Source organism: Lichenostomus cassidix, chromosome 1Aa, assembly GCF_008360975.1.
Source record: "Lichenostomus cassidix isolate B80296 chromosome 1Aa, HeHo_3.0, whole genome shotgun sequence".
Classification (NCBI taxonomy): domain Eukaryota; kingdom Metazoa; phylum Chordata; class Aves; order Passeriformes; family Meliphagidae; genus Lichenostomus; species Lichenostomus cassidix.
Window position 1 is genome coordinate 52,929,355 of NC_139480.1, and position 12,910 is coordinate 52,942,264.

Sequence of the window (12,910 nt, forward strand, 5' to 3'; positions counted from 1 at the left end):
CAGGGTTTCTTGGTCTGTTTCTGCTTTATTACTGTGCTATTTGTCAGATCTCTTCAATATACTTTCAATATTTGCTACGATACAATTTCATTCCTGCAGATGGGAGATAGAATGGGCCAGGAGCTACATTATGTAACAGCCCAAACCACAGAGCAAATGGTGCTAAATATCACTCCATGACTGCTGAAGAATATCTCAATCACCTTAATGAAATGCTGATGGGTGTCTGTGGGGTAAATACATCGAGCTTTGGTTCACTTTTGGCACTGAAGCTGGTAGCTATTTTGATACAAACATTTGTTTTAAAAGTTGGTTTGGAGGAGCTGTCAGGAAAGTGATGCTAAAAATTATGTTGAGTTTCAAGTCTTCTGTGTTCTCAGAAACTTCCAGCTCAAAGACATTCAGTTTTCAAGGCAAAACAGGGTTTTGGTTTTTTTTTTTTTATTGTTTGCCCTGCAACCTCTGCCAGGAAAATATGTTCCAGGTTATTTTTTCCCATCCTTTTGTGAGTATAGCTATTAAGTATTCTGCAATTAGAAAAGAGTCCCTCTGCACTGCTCATTCATGGAACAGTCCATCTATTCATGAGAATGATCTTTCAAGAAGGTGTTCTTAGTCCCTAAAGATTGCAACACAGTGATCTTGATCAAGATTTTTTCCAGCTTTTCTATATTTGCTTATTATTTTCTGTAATTACCATTAGAATGTGCTCTTCAAATTCTCACCATGGATATGCACAGAGTAAAAGATATGTTAAATTCTCCATTTTAATGGAGATATTCTCCATTTTAAAAAGGAGAGAAGATGCAGCTGCTGTTGTTTTGCTCAGTTCATCCCATCCCTGTTCCCCAGGAGAAGTGGAAAGATCAGCATTTGGAGGGGGATGTTCAAACCAGCTTGGACACCACTAGAAAAGCTGATCACCACCACTCCAGTTTTCTGAAGAACTGCATCATTTTCAAGATGCTTCAGTTTTCTATGTCTGTTTTCATGGGAGAAGCTGTTCAGCTGGTAGATCAATTACTGTAAAGTGTCCCTTTCTTCATTCCAGGTTTTCTAAGTGGGTGCATGGGTAGAAATGAGGTACCTCTTGGTGTTAGTGCTGATGGAAAGGGGAAGTTAATTTCTAAATTTATATGGGGGTGGCTTCTTTATGCTCCTACATGCTTGAGATGAAAGCAATACAGTTGCACTTTACTGAGGATCCTCCCAAGTGTTTAGCAAGGCAATACAAGTGCTGTGTTTTCTTAAACTGCATTAAAATACTTGCCTGTTGCCAGTACAAGTCTAGAGCAAACCTTTGTTGTTTATGTTTTAAAAATATGCAGTAGACCTGTTAAATAGATTTATTTCCATATATTTAGTTAAATATTCCTTGTCAGGACACCTATCCTGTGAAACAGACAGTAACAGTGACAGTATCAGCAAGACTTGAGCAGCTTTTTCTTCACTTGAGGAATTCCTGTACCCACTAGGTTTGTTGAGAAGGAGCCTGAACTCCATGTAACATGAGCAAGAATTCTGCTGACTCTTTCACACCCAGGAAAATAAGGAGGTACTTCCTTGGCTCATGCCATCTCACAAGAAAGAAAGAAAAATAGTTGCACAGTGCCTACTATAACCTGATGTGTTTACAGAAATGAGTAAACTGTGTGAACATTGGCAGTGGGTATAAATGGAAATGTGGTATTAAAATACATCTTAATCAGGCTTAAGTGGGGAGCTTTACCAAGTTCTTAGTGATTTATGGATGCATTCAATTGGACATGGAATCCATTGAGTCTAGGTTGAAATGTCAGAACTAGCCCTGGTGGCTGTTTAAATCTGTAAGGTCAAATATATGAACTGAAGTTGAATTGAGTTCAATATGGCTGAGTTGAAGCCATGGAGTGGGTGGAGGATAGAGAGAGCAGAACTGCAGCTTCCCTTCCTGTGAGAAGGGAAATGAGTGGAATTAAAATGAGTGGAATTTTAAGGACTGAGCGTAAATTTAATGATAAACAACATTTAAGCAATAAAAAAATTCATTCTAAAAACTCAGTGTGAAACTCTGTTTAACTATGCAAACAGGGAGAAATTCATAAAAATAATGACAAGATGCAACAGGACTGGAAAAGCTCCTGATCAGCAACTCATCTGCGCTGTGGCAGTGATGATGTGATATATACACATAGGCTTATTTCCCAGTTTTTATTTGTCTCTTACAGCACTGCTGTTGGCTCTGATGGTAGTAATATTTATCTGCTTGGTTTGTTTTTCTTTTTCCCTGAATTGGACAACTGAGTGAATCAAGGACATGAGTCTAAAACAAGAAAGGAAACTGATGTTCACGGAATTATTAAGGCTGGGAAAAAACCTCCAAAATCATTGAGTCCAACTTTTGACCAGACATCACCATGGCAGCTAAACCATATCACAAATGCTACTGTGTCTGCTCATTTTTGGGGCATTTCTAGGGACAGTGAGTGCACCACTTCCCTGGAAAGCCTGTTCTGATGCTTAACCACCCTTTCAGTGAAGAAATTTGTCTTATTATCTAACCTGAACCTCCCAAATGATGACTGAATCTCACTACCAGCTGGAATCTGAGATTACCAGGTACTGTTGTGCTCTCATTTCTGGTTCAGTTTATACTTAGCTAGAAATTGAAATATATTGATTTTAGCTCCAGAACTTCCTCTCCCTGTTTCAGAAGTTTAACAAAGAAGACGCAGTGACTGAAAGCCTTAAGAGCACCTGCATTTTCACAGTTAAGTTTTCAGATTGTTTTGTTGGTCATTTTGTTAATATTTATGGAATTTTTTCTCCAGCAGTGACTCTCAGAGTCCTCATGCAGCCCATGGATTTAGTCAGATTTCTGTGCAGTGTAACAACCTCATCTGAGACTCAATATTCCTCTGTGTGCTTGGATTCAATCAGAAGCACCAGCTCCCAGAATTTAGGCACTTGTAATTGTGGCTGAATTTGCAAATGTGAGTCTTACTACCCATTTCTAGCCATGCCTTGGTGACTCACAAAGATAGTTTTGGTCTATGTAATTGATGTAAATCAAGGATAATCTTCCTGGAGTCACTCCAGGATATAATTGTTTCTGAGATAATTAACATTTCCTTCTATGTGTATAAATGATCCATGCTGGCTCTTGAGTTTGAGGGAGAATTGAACAACATTGATTTGAAAATAAATAGGGAATTACAAAATTTAAAACATCTTGGCTAACCTTCAGCCAGGGAAATAAGGCAATATTTAAAGAATTAAGTTTACACAGATGTGAAGTAACAATCTTTAATGTGTATCTTAGAAATTAGAAAACCAAACCACTACCACTGTGAAGAACAACAAAAGGGAAGGAAACTTGTGGAGATTAAAGCTCCCACTAACATGGAACATACTTAGTTGTTATTTTATTTTTTTTTCTTTTCTGTGAAAAAAACAGATGATAAGGGATGCAGAGCTAGCTTGTGATCACGCTCATTACTATCTTGTTATCAAAGCAAGAACCAGATGGCATGACCTAGTAAGGGTAAGAAGAATGTTTTCTTTAAATAAATAAGCAGCCCTAATAGATTTCAGAACATCATGCAATGTTGATCTTCAGATTCTATAAATATTCAAAGAGACCCTTGCAAAATAGCTCATTAATGATAAAAACTTACTCTGTAATTAAAAAAAAATCCACTGTTTGAATAATATTCAATTTTTGCAACACTGATTACGTAGATGTTATAGCAGTTCTTTCTAAAACTTTCTTCATATTCTGCTGCTGTTTTATTTAATGTTTCCATTGCAAGAGTTGCAATGGGCTACATCTGAGACCTGAACTTTCTGCTCTGCTGACACTCAGTGTTTCCCAGCACGGGGAAGCACTGAGGGTGATGCTTACACCATGCAAAAAGACTCTCAAAAATATGTCCTTTAAATATATTTCCATCTTTTTCAACTTCTCAAATAGTTGGAATATCTGGTCAATGAATTGGCACAAGTGAAAAAGTGATTATAATTTTTTTTTACCGTGTAAATTAAACAGCAGTGTTGGTAATCTCAGTTTGCGAGTGGAGTGGTAAAACCACCAACAAACCCAACCAACCAACCCAAAACCAAAGCAAAACCTAATTCATATTAGATACAGAATGAGTTGGAGAGAAAATCTACAGGTCTGTCATTTTTCACTCTACTACCTGATCAAGTTGAAGATGTCCCTGCTCATTGCAGGGGATTGGACTAGATGACTTTTGAAAGTCCCTTCCAAACCAAAGTATCCTATAATTCTATTGTTTTCTGTTTCTTTCTCAATTCCCATTATTTATTCAACTTATAGAAAGATCAGACATTTTGTCAAACTTGTTGGTTCTTGTTAGTGATGATTTCTTTTGCATTCCAGAATTTTCAAGTGCTTGACAGTGAAGGAAATGGCATTTTACAGCCAAGGGACTTGAAGAAGTTCTTGTGCACATTTGGCATTCCAATCACCCTGGAAGAACTGAAGCAGCTTTGGGCAAGGTATGACAACTCTAAATGATTAGGTCTTGCAATAATGCATCTTTTATAGGATTACAGAGCCTTTGGTAGTGCAGTGAATGACAATAGATTACACTGCACCAGAAATCTTTTATTTTGTTATGATTGTGACCTCAGATCATGACACTGGGTTACAGGAGCTATGTCTTATCGTACTAAGCTCAATTAGATCCGTCAGTTTCCAATGAATCCAGAGACAGGGCTTTTTCTTGGCTTCAGTATTTCTGATCCCTTTAATTTGACATGCATTTTCTTCTCGGATAGCACTGTAGGTCACTGGTTAAATTAACTTCTTTTTACTCAGTTTTTCTTATACACACAAGTGTTCAGCTCAGTTTTCCAGGAGTGAAAGCCAGTTCCAGATTTCTAGGGCCAGGTGGGAACTGCAAGCAGAGCTTCCCTCCAGGAGGTGTGAGGACAGTCCCTGCTGCACACCTGTGGGAAGGCACTGCTCCCAGCCTCTTCTTTTCAGAAAGGCTTCTTTACATTTTTCTTCTTTACATTTACTTGCAGCATTTTCAACCTAAATAAAAGCCATCCAGTCAGAAGAAAAACGCCACGCAGCAAATACATAACAAAAGAAAGCAAGGCAATTTCATGCTGTGTAAAGATTCCAAGTAATATCGTGAAATGTTTTTATAGACAAGTAATTGGTTGTGAAGTGGGGGAAACTTGTCTGCCTTCAACAAAGAGGAGCTGTGCTATAAACTGTGTTTGCAGTGGCATAGGTGTCAGCTGTGTGTGACATTATATAAAAAGCTACCTTCATTACAGGTCTATTTTGAAAAGTAATCACTCTAATATATAGAATCTGAGTGTATTGCATTTTGGTTACAAACTGCATTAACTATATAGATTCTTTTCCAACCACTGATTCATCTGTGAATTATTTTCTACTCCATTCGATTTTACTTTCCATTCTTATTCCTTATTCCTATGGCACATTGAAGAGTGTCCTTTTCATGCAGTTATCTCTGCATAACTTCACTCCCATCAGCCCCTCCTTTTATAGAATAGCTAAAATCTCTTCCGTGCCTGATATGTCTGTAACTTGAATAAAGGAATTAGAGTGAAGCTGAGCCTAAATTAGGCATTGCCATGCATCAGAGCACTAGCAGGAGGAGATACTCCAGAGGAAAAAAAGCCTATGGAAGGATTTATACCCAAGAAAACACAAAAAGTGTTTGTGAAGCTAAACCTAGGTTTCTGAAGGATGATTACAATTCTGAGCATCTCAGACTTGTCTGGCCACTTTGAGACACTTGAGAATGGATTTTTAGGAGACCAGTTCCATGCACCTCAAACCAGACTCTGAAAGACTGCGGCCCTGAGAGCTGGAGAATACTCCTGACAATTTGGTCCTCAGGGCGGTATTTTTAGATGTGACTCTGTGATTACAATGCATAAGCCCCAAATTTGAGTCTCATATGAAGTCACTCATTCATTTTCAGTGCTGTACTGCACCTCTGTAAGGAAGGGAAGTCAGCGAGAGCTAAGCTGTTAAGTCAGTTAAGGACATCTGTAATGTCTTCCTATGGGGAACACATGAATATTTAAAAAGAGCATTTCTTTTTTCAAGGTATGATACAGATGAAAAAGGATAACTAACTCCCCAGGAATTTTTAAGGAACTGGGGATAGAGTTTCCATCCAGTGACACAGGCTCAGCCAACACATCACGGACGACAGCTATGCACATTTACAAGTCCATTAGAATAATAAACAAAAGAAGCATTCAAAGCTGGGAGAGCAGCGGGAGCAGCAGAAAATAAAGCTCTGCATGTGAAAGAAATTAAAAATCAGACCAAGTAAGTTATTTATGAGCTTAGCATTTAACTTTCCATGTTTGTGTTTTGTTTGCTAAGATGACACAGTGTGCAATACAAATACAACGTTAGTAAAAAAAAAAAGACTCTGAAAAAGGGGCTTGGAAGATGCTGAACCAAGCTTATCCATAGTGTTATTCCCTTGATTTGCTGGAGATAAGCCTGGCTTGTGTGCACTGTGAGACTTCTCTTACAGATATTCTCCATGGCTTGTTTTTCTTACTACACAGACCTTCTGGCAGCGTCACTAATGGCAAACCAGAATGTCCAGAGACATTCCCAGACTGCTGCTGGGCTGCCAAATTTTTGATTTGTGACACTTAATGTTTTCCCTGATCCCTCCCAGCACTGCTTGGGAGCAAAGATACCTCAAGGACAGTTCCCCCTGGGCAGTTTGGAGGCTGCTGCTCCCTCTGAGAAGGTTCTCCAGCAGAGATGTGCCGGGTGGTCCTCATGCCTGGAGCACTCTCTGCCCTGTTTATTGGTGTGACCTCAGCTTGTGCTTCCTAACACTGCAATCAGCTCAGAGCCAGGGAGGAGAGCAAGTGCAGGTCCGAGTGACAACCACACTCAGCTTCACACACCTCTAGCAGCTCCTTCAATTGCTAGGAAATGGCTTTGGAGTGCAGAAAAACCAGCCTTTACAAGGATGGCTGTGGGCTCCATGTGACAGGAACAAGCACCTCGTCTGGCAGTCTCTGAAACAAAACCAACACTCACAGTTAAGAGGTCACTGCTCCTGAGAAGAGCATTTGACAAACAAATGACAAAATGATGTGCTGCTTGCAGGGGAGTCTAATGATCTGTTCTTGCCCCAGCGAGTCAGCAGTGATTAACTTGCTGCTCCTGCTGCTACAAGATTCCTGCACCTGCCAGCAGATTGAGGCAGCACGAGAATCCTCTGCCTCACTACAGTGCTGTGAAAACTTCCTATTCCCAGGCTGTGGATAGACACCACCTGGATGCTTATCATGTTTTTTGGTGGTTTTTTTTTTGCCTGTGCTTTCACTCTTCTGCTGAAACGCATCATATTTTTTATTTAGGAGTACAAACCCTCAGGAGCAAAACCCGTGTAAAAATATATCCCCAGGAGAACAGATTTGCTTTGTGCTTGGAAGGTGTCTGGAAGTTGTAGAAACTAATAAATTATTGTTTACAAGAATGATAATTCCCGATGACATTGTTGGTAAAGTTGATAGACTCATAAACAGAGAAGAGCAGCCTTGTCTTGCAGATAAAGAGGCAGCTTGGGAAATCAGCACACAACCCCCAAAAAACCTGAGAGAGCTGCCTGTAAGCTAAGGCTTTTGCCTTTTTACTCCACTTTTTTAAATTTTGGGTTTCAGTATCCCAAACAGGGTGAAAGAATAAGAGCAAAACTGTCCTTCCTTTTCAGCATCACATCTCTCCCACCTGCATTGCAGCTCTCTGGCATAAACTGCACTTATGACACCCACAGGTATCAACCAGAGTTCCACCTGTAAAAATCTGTGTCATATAAAACAGAGATGGTGGGGCAGCTGCTGGGTTGCAGGCATTGTTTATTACTGTATTTGTAACTGTCTGATTTGAAACTTAGGCCCTGACTGCCTCATACTGGGCTTTTCCCCTACGTTTTTTGTTCCAGCCTGTTGTCTCTAGTCTGACTTGGAGGAAGAGCTCTCTTGGTCAGGAATTTCCTATTTCTTTCCTGCTACTGCAATGCCAAGTGCAAGGCAGCCCTGCCTCCAGTGCTGTAAATAAGAAGCATCTCTGCAAGTCAGGAAGATGCTGTGCTGCTAACAGAAATTATCCAGTGTGGCTCAAAGATGCAAATGCACCTCCTGAAACAGTGCAGTGGAGAGTAATTAAATCAATGGAGAAGTCATGCCCAGTAAAAATAAAATAGTCATGATGTGAGATGCTGGCAGGTCCACATCCTTTGGACTTATTTAGTTTGTTAAATACTTTTGTGAGCCTATTGTAACAACAAACCATGGCTGGAACTGCAACAACACACACAGATGTACATTGCTTAACCCTTATTTGGAGACACAGAAATTGGAGAGTGTTTCAGGTAGAACTGGATGCTGTCAGGTGCTGGCAGCTGGAGCCAGATGCTTCTGGTTGAGGTAGAGCAGCCTTCTACCAGATGGATGTGGAATATTCTGACCCCTGTCCTGGGGCTCTCCCATCCTGAGTGAGGACACTTTGGTTTAAAACTGCAGAAGGGACTTTCATTACTCCAAAATTACCTTCTAATTGTTTGTTAGATTCCACTTTTCTTGACTTGTATATATAGGACACCCAGCTCTGATTTTAATCTTTCGGAATTTGTCACCTGCAGCTTCATCTGGGAATGAGTTCACAGCTTAATCCCTCATGGTCTGCAAAAGTATGTCATGTTATCGATTATTGCCACCTTTCTGTTCTGCTGAATGTTCTCTTTTTGCCTCCCACTCTTCCTCACCCACCTCCTGGATAGTGGGAGCAGTCCTGAGCTAGCAGCTTCTGTCTGGTGTTCTCTCTTGGAAATCTGGATGTGTAAGAGAAGTTGAATCCAAACCTCTGAACTTCTCAGATTTCCTGTAAGGCCCTGGAAAGGCACAAATGGCTCTAAAGCTGGAATCATTGTCCAAATGATGAAATCCATGTGTGTGGAGGATGTGGAGGCAGGAATCCAGCCCAGTGCCAGATCCAGGACCCCTCAGAGAGCTGAGATGTGAGAAGCAGAGTGAGGACCACCGTAGGGTCAGCGTGAGGAGGTTGCTCTTGGTCAGCAAAACCGATGCACGGCTGCAAAACCAAGCCAGGGTGTTCCCCATGGGCCTCAGCCCACAGTGTGCTGGAAAACTGACTCCTTTCACCTGTCACATTGGGCTGGGAGGAGACCTTTGTCTGCAGGGTGGATTTGCTCTTTACAGGAGCCACTTCAGCAGCACCCACTCCCCTTCTGTGATTCTGCATTCTCCCTTGCCCAGGGGCTGCATCCAACCTGTGTCCTGAATTCTGGCTTTCTGCAAGGGCTCTGAACCTCACCCTGCCAGCTTTGGAGAAGTTTCAGTGCCCTGTGATTGCACACTGTGAGGCAGACAAAAGCTCTGGACATCTTACAATTCAAAACATATTGCTGTGCACTTTTTTTCCTTTTGCTTTTGGAACAAATTGCCCAAATTAGAAACAGGCATTGAACAGCATGCAGTGGTTCTGCAGCTCTTCAAGAAAAAATACTAAACATTTGCAAGAAAATATTGCTTTTTTGGCATTGCAGCTTGATCTATGTAGATCCTCATTTTCTCCATGTAGATATTTATTGCTGTGAGTGGAATAATTACCACATGGAGATCTTTTATTAGACAAAAAAATGTTGAATGCCTCGATTTTCCAAAAATATGAATCTTGAAATCTTGGCCTCTTCTTTCACTGGGACTATTCTGTGATTGGGTGAAGATTTAAGTGGAAGGTGACAGTAGTGATGAACAGTGGCACTGAAAGGAAAACATGGTTGAAGAGGGTTGCTGAATTTTTCTGCAGTGAAGGTACAATGTGGACCAAGTCATCCCTTCAAAGCCCACCCTTTGATTTGAAAGTGAGAGATAAAGTGACAGCTCTTTAGGGGCTTTTAGAGCCTCTAAATCACACAGGCATTATTGCAGTTTCCTTGAAAAGACTCACATCATGCCTTGAAGAATATCTACAGTGTCCAGATTAATCATAAGGAAGCTCACAACTATTTTCTGGAATATTGCAGGAGTAGGAGCTCTCAGAGTTTTTAATGAAGTGCATGAAACCAAGGCAGGGTGAGAGGGCAATCCATGTAGTTCCAGAAAGTAAGCTGAAGGAATATTGGACTTGCAAGGAAACTTGAACTTTTGAAAGACACAGGTTTCATGTGAGAGTGCAGAGGGAGGAGCCCTTTGAAGAATTTTTAGCTGATCTTAAAATAACAGATCAGTCAAGCCACGACATTTCAGAGATTCCATTTTAAGGGATCAAATCAAAGATCCAAAGATACAGAAAAGATCCCAGGAAAGTAGGATAAAATAAAAAAAAAAAATAAAAAAAAAAGGTATGGCAGAAAAATCTGTTTAGTCAAGCAAGGACAGTTATAAGGAACAATATGGAAACACCAGAAAGGGAGAAGGACCTGCTGTCTATCAAGAAAGGAAACAAGAAAAATTTAAAGAGACTCTTCAGAGCTATCTGCTAGTAGCCAAAGTGAAATATATGAAAATCCATAGAGCCACATTATGTTCAGGAGTTTAGGAATTCTGCAGCAGCTATAGGAAATACAGTTATTTTGCAGGACCCTGCAACTGGAAAAGCAGAGGCAAAAGAGAACACCCTCCACATCCCCCCATCTATGTGATGGTGCACCAACATGCAACACAACAAAATATCCCTGAGAAATGCTGTGCAAGAGCTTCACAAGTGGGCTGCAGACTAAGAATAAACAACCTCTAAATTAAAAACTGCTGCTCAGTCAATGCTACCTCCAAACACACTGTAAAATATCTGGCCCAGAAATCTCTCCATGTGAGGAAAGACTATTAAAACTGAGGGTGTCTAGCAAGAATCTAATTTGTACCAAAGGATTGTATGAACTCAATTTGAAAAGTGAAGATCAACAGGGTAGTTTAAATTTATAGGCAGAAAGAGTTCCTGGTTTTTTGGGGTTTTTTTAATGCCTCTGCCTGGGCTTGGTTAGAGCATTGAGTCTGAGGAAGGGTCCATAAACACAGGAGGTCAGCACACAGAAATCTTTAGCATCAGAGAAAAAGTAGACACAGAATGAAGAGCTGTGTTTTCACAGCAATGTGTGCTGCTAGGAGCAACCCTCTGGTTATGAGAGAGAAGCTCCTAAAGGAAAAATAAAGCTGGATTATATAGGAGTAACAGTGGCAAGTTTTAAAAGGAGCCAGTTAGCAACAGCAAGATGAAAACACAAATGACTGAGATTGTTTTCGGACCAAGTGTCTGATTCAGGACAGCCACTGTCCCATAAGGGATATTTTCAGGCAAAAGGGCTGTATAAAGTTTAACAAATATCACTAATTTTTTGCAAAAGTTAAAAATTCAGATTGTACTGCTGGATCTAAGCAAACTTCCTTGCATTTGACAAGGTGTTTAACACCTCACGTTTTTGGCCCACTGGACAAGAGGTTTTGCTTTCAAAGACTTCCTTTAGGTTTAAAGTTCATTCTTGACTTTTCACAGGAAAAGCCATTCACTTGAAGAAACCATCCTGCTTAAACTCAAGAAGTCAAGTAGAGAGAAAACCAGTAGGGAACCTGAAAAAAAAGCATCTGAGGGGCTGAGAATATGATTAGACAAAAATGCAAATAAGTTTGATTAAAGTCCCTGATGGCAGTGAAAGTCCCTGATGTCAGTAAAATATAAGCCAGAAAGTGATGTGAGAGGAAAAGTCAAGATGCAACAAACATTCTGTAACTCTGATCAGGACAGGCTTTAAAAGAAAGAACTACGTTTTGCATTTGCAGTTCTGAATGGAGAGAGGAACCAGTTAATCTCCCAAGCAGCATTTCTTTATAACAAGAGGCCTGGGCCATGCAATGCCATGTACAAATTAAATGGAGGGCATATTGGATTTGAGGTTTATTTCTGAACAATTTGGCAGCCTTTGAATAGGTTTTATGAACTTACCACACACAAATAAGCTCAAAATCTTTCCCTACCCCTCCACTCCTATTTTGTGTGTTTGTTTGTATCCTTTTAGCCAATTTAACAAAGGAGCTAAAATAAACTTCTGCTGTCTTTCAGGGATAAATTCAGGGATTACTTCCAAGATTTCAATAACGCCTTTCATAAAGGATAAAAATAGAGATGGCTATGTAAAAATATGTGATCTGCACAGGACACTGCAAGAATTCAACACTTATCTTGTTGATGATCATTTCATCAGTTTTCTAAACAGGTTTGTATGATTATCTCCTTAGGACCTCTTTGCTCACACCCATCAAAGCCTATAAGCTTCTACTGAGTGTTAAAGTATACGAAAAACTCTGTTCAAACTAATGGAGATACCCACAGCCTTAAAGCTATATAAGTGTGAAAAATATTTTTGTATAATGAGTTGATTTTGCAGGCAACAAAAGTTAAATGGCTTTTTACAAAAAAAAATAAAATAAAATTATGCTTTGAGTATGTTCATTTGTTTGCTAGGTTGTTTCACTTTTTAAATTTCAGTTTAACAGAGCCAGCGAGTGAAACATCTTGTTCAAAATGTAAACACAATTAATCCAGGTTATAAGATAACATTAGCTTTCAAATGATCCAGTGCTGCTGCCATGACAAACTATCGTTTTAATTCTCCATATTAATATGAGTAAGAAGAAAAATCTCTGTAGCAGAGGCTGAAGAACACAAAGGACCTGCTCCAGCATTGGGTACTGCAGTTCTCTGCACCAAACCAGCCCCCAGAGGTCACATGCCTGGCAGCACTGGGTTTTGTTCTCCAGTGCCTGCCAGACCAGACTAATTTTTGAAATAAAATTACCAAAGTCTTTTCACAGTTCACCTTTAATTGGGTGATCAACTTTTTATGAATTGAAACCCTAATAGGAATCT

General features: G+C 40.0%; 1 long non-coding RNA gene across 1 annotated transcript; it reads left to right on the forward strand.

Moving 5' to 3' along the window:
* The first annotated feature begins 1,276 nt into the window (after window positions 1-1,276).
* Window positions 1,277-12,422, forward strand: LOC146443872 (uncharacterized). Its single transcript, XR_014856112.1, has 5 exons — window positions 1,277-1,555; window positions 3,437-3,523; window positions 4,382-4,500; window positions 6,098-6,325; window positions 12,104-12,422. It is a non-coding gene; the product is annotated as an uncharacterized LOC146443872 (long non-coding RNA).
* Window positions 12,423-12,910: the final 488 nt, after the last annotated feature.